Below are 4,764 nucleotides of genomic sequence, written 5' to 3'. Positions count from 1 at the left end.
CTGTAAAAGGACATGTGCAGCAAGCCTGCTTTAAGAATGGCATGATGTCCAAGGACTCAGACACTTAAGTAATGAAGGTTTGGGTCACAGGACCATATAAGCCATCAGGACCTACCATGGAGATAGCTGAGGATTACACTGAGAGGGATTTAGAATGGATGAGGGATAAATAAGTACCAGTTGTGGCCTTGAAACCCACTTTATCAAAGAGGGAATAATATGTCCTAAAGGACTTCTTCACATTTTCTCCTTAGAAAGAGAAGCCCATGAGAAACCATAAAGAAACAACTTCCTAAACTTGTGGAGTAAATTACATCTATATTGACAAAGGGTATATGGTGGCAGCCATGAAAATTCACAGTTCAAATTTTCTTGTGGGTAGCATGCTTGACTGATGTCCAAGCTACTGACTCTGGACTCACCATGTGTTCATGCTGAGACCACATTTCTCATAGGCTTCTTCCACATATGACCTGAGTACTGTGGAGGGGTGCTACTGCAAGTGTATTCCTGAAATGTATGGGAAAATTTACTGGGAAACTTTGGCTCCAGAACTACCATACCCTGGCGGAAACTTTCTTGGAACTGCCCTGCAGTCAGATTCTTTCTGTTCAATTCTCTGGTCTTCCCTCATCTTGCATATGTATTAGACATCATCACAGTCTGCAATCTCTCCCTGTATTCTTTTAATTTCACTCTCCTTTTATCCTTCACCAATGTTTTCCCTCATAAATTTCTTCTAAGTCATATTCCATTTTGGTGTCTGTTTTCTGGACATCTCAACCTAACACATTCTGGAATGGACTGGACACATAGGACATTCTCTGTCATGTTAACAATAGTTGTATAAGGTAAATGTCATCATCACCATCATATCAATAAGAAATTGGTTCTCTAGAGGTCAACATATTCATCCAGGAAAAAAAGCTAGAAAACTGTGCACAAAGTCTTCCTGAATCTAAGGCCAGTTCACTTTCCACTACATCTAGAAGTGATTCTTCACTTTTAGCCCCCAGATCAATTATTACCTAGTACTTTGGAATCCAATCACTTTTCCATTGCAACCATTTCAAGTTGGCTCAGGCTCCAAAATCCCTTTTTCTCTCTACCCTCCATCCACAGTGGCTTCTTCCATTTTTCTTACATGCATAATATTTCCTTTTGTGGTAGGGACAAATAAAATCTCTCTCCTACCTTCTTTCTCTGGTTAGATTTTCTTTATATGTTAGGTTTCATCAAATATTATTTCTTCTGGAAAGTATCTCTAGCCTTCATTCAGCTATAGTCAATATTGTGTGGTCATTTGACTAATTCTAATTATAACCCTTCTCCGACTCATGTAACCTATATGAGACAGAGATAGTATCTGATTTCACCTTTGTTTTGCAGCATCTTATACAATATCTACCACAGTAGACACTCACTAATATATTGTTGAAAGACTGAAGAAAAGATAGAATGAATACATAATACTTCTTAACACTTGGTTTTTAGAACATGTATTTTATTTGTTTCAAAATCCATTCTAATTGCAAAAAATATTAGAGATGGTTTACATAAATCTTATGCTTTACTTGTCATGCTTCCTAGTAAATTTCAGTCACCATGTAGTAACTAGTAAATCATAAATTGAGAGACTGAGAATTCATCAAATGAGGGTGGCCAAAAATGGGGCACCATTAAATTTGTAAAACCAGAAAATTATCATTGGGGTGACTTTGAAAAGCACAAAATTATAACTTTCTTATTTTTTGTCTTTTTTCTTATAATAATAACACATAAATCCAATTATAAAAAATTAGAAATGTATGATTTGTCTATTAAGATAATAAAATTAATGATATTCACCATTATTCAATTTCCCTCTGCTTCCATGTATGGAGAAGATTCAACCCTTCCAACCTTTTGAATTTAGATATAGCAATCAATAAGTTATGGCCATGAAATACGACTGGAAGTGAGGCATACTCAACTTCCCAGATCACACTTCTCTTTCTGTATGGACACTTAAAGCACATACAGAGATGTCAGAGCACTTTCACCAGCATCCATGAGAGTGTAGTGCAGAATTCTGAGCCATGTATTGCAAGAAGAAGAAAATATTTATTTAAAGCCACTAATATTTTCAGGTTATTCTTCCACACATTAAAACATACTCCATCTTGACTTTTAAAATATGTTTAGGTTTATTCCTGAGAAAGTAGAAGTGTAGGGGAGAGAGTATCTACCTACATATGTATTTTCAAATTCTTAGCTAGCTAAAATAGAGGGCAAAGAACTATATACAAGGAGCAATAACTGAGCTTATGATCTCCATAGCCATTTGGGGTGTGAAACAGAGTAGCTCTGTCCTGGTTAAGGAGATTGTAGGGAAGTATTATACTGCTTTTTGGCCATGCTGAAAACAGTTGACCAGTATCTAGTATACAGGGGTTGGGTCCTGCCTGTGCCCATGAATTCCTTAGACCATGTTATTTATGGAATACCTTAACTAGTTCTCTACCCTGTCATTTGGCAACTACTCTTTTGTAGTCTTGGGAACACCTTGTTTTTTGCACGTTTTCTATATGTTCTTACTGGCACATAGCCGCTGACGTATTGCACGATGTTTTCCCTGTAATGTATGCCTAATAAATACAGGAGCGTGAGAGCAGTTTAGGGAGACTTCCCTTAGCTCCCCTCTCACCTCTCTTGATTATGGAGGCTTGAGTTATCCTTTCTGCCATCCTCAGCTTTGCTGGACAAAGCCGAAAGCCGACCCCACGATTGGTGACTCTAACATGATAAGCTGAACCTGCAATTTGGAACTTAGATGCCTCACTTTATAACTACATATGTGAGTGATAGCTACTTAATATTTAATGGTCACCAAGTCATGCGTTGTGTTACCAAGAAAGATTTCTTAAAAGTTTACTACATGGTTGTTTTTTTTTTTCTTTTTTTGAAAATGATAAAAGGTTAATGGTTTGAAGTGGTTATGAAAATTACCTGGTAAGTCATTAATATAAAGCTTATAAAGTCCCAGAATAAAGATGGTCTCTGAAATATAAAACAAAAATATGAGCTATTAACATTTCATGTTTTAAGTAAAAGTCCACCACAGTGTTTCAAGGGCATGAAGCCTTTTAAATTTTTTTGTTTGTTTGGTTGGTTGGTTGAATGTATTTTGTATGCATTGTTATTTTTTTATTTGTTTCAGTAATATAAATATATATAATAATATTTTCCAGATAGAAAATGCACTGTGCTTTGTGTATGCTATTTCATTCCTTTAAAGTATGGTTTTAATCTTGATGCTTTTTGCATAAAAAAAGCAAAAGTTATAAAGAAGTGAAGTAAGATTTTAGAATATACCTGGAGTATACATTTTCAAATATACAGTGTTCCATAATATAAACACCATTAAATATCTCAACACCTTAGTTTGCTTGTTCAATTTCTCTTGAGTTCAAAGAGTAAAAGCAAGAAAATGTATTTCTGTAGTTCTCTTTTATCTCTCCCACCTTGTTTGATGGATCAGGTACCATAGGAAGGGCTGCCTCCAAGCAATTGATAAGTAGATATTCTCACAGGGTGAGAGTGGAAAGTTTACAAAATGTTACTTCTTATAGTTTGTAAACTTCTCCCTCACAACAACTCTTGAAGGAAAGGAAATCCTTTTAGTCTTTCTCTGGATTCTTGAGAAAATAATACATAATTTCTTAGTCATAAAAACACACAGTTAATAAAATGTTGAGTTGGCTTCCTAGTCACATAGTAGAACATTCGAGCCCATTAATAAATAACTGAATTAGCCATAATTTAGTATGTACAGTCACCATTGTTAAAATTAATTGTGTTAACATTGGAGTCTTTAAATTATTTATTTTACCAAAATCCAATTTAAACTTCACTGTACACAATCTTGTACAAAGGTAATTAAATGATCATAGCAGTGTTTATCATAATAGTAAAAACAAAACGAAACAAAACAAAAAGCCCCACAATAATCCAAATGGTAAATGGATAAACAACGTCATATGTCTATACAAGGACATGCTATTTGCAATAAAAACAAATGATATATTGATACATGCTGCTATATAGACTAAACTCGGAGATGTTACATCAAGTGAGAAAAGTCAGACACAAAACAATGCATACCGTATAATTCAATATATATGAAATGTTCAGAAAGGGCATTTTTTAGAGGCAAAGATTAATGGTTGCCTGGAGCAGAAACTGCAAGACAGGATTAATTGTAAACAGTCACTGGGTTGATGGGATGTTCTAAAGCTGACCTGTTGGTGATGGTTACAACCTGGTAAATTCACTAAATTAATTATTAATTGTGGTCTTAAAATGGGTGAATTTTATGGTATATACTTATTATATCAATAAAATTGTTTAAAACACCTAACTCAAGGGGTGCCTGGGTTAGCTCACTTAGCTAAACATCTGACTCTTAATCTCATTTTAGGTCATGATCTCAGGGTTGGTGGGATCCAGCCAGGATTGGTGGGATCAAGCCCCGCATGGGGCTCTGTGCTGACAGTGAGGAGCCTGCTTGGGATTCTTTCTCTCTCCCTCTCTGTTTTTGCCCCATCTCAAAATAAATAAAAAAACATGGAAAAAAATAAAACACCTAACTCAATATTATTGAGAAAATTACATATGAAAGATTAAGGAAAAATAATCATAATTATAGTAAAAATGCTTAATTTTAAGAAAGAATATTTACAATGAAGATCTGTAGGGGTGCCTGGGTGGCTCAGTCGGTTAAGC

This window comes from Panthera leo, chromosome B1 (genome assembly GCF_018350215.1).
Source record: "Panthera leo isolate Ple1 chromosome B1, P.leo_Ple1_pat1.1, whole genome shotgun sequence".
NCBI lineage: Eukaryota > Metazoa > Chordata > Mammalia > Carnivora > Felidae > Panthera > Panthera leo.
The sequence above is the reverse complement of the archived record's forward strand: the minus strand, read 5'-3'. Positions refer to the sequence as shown.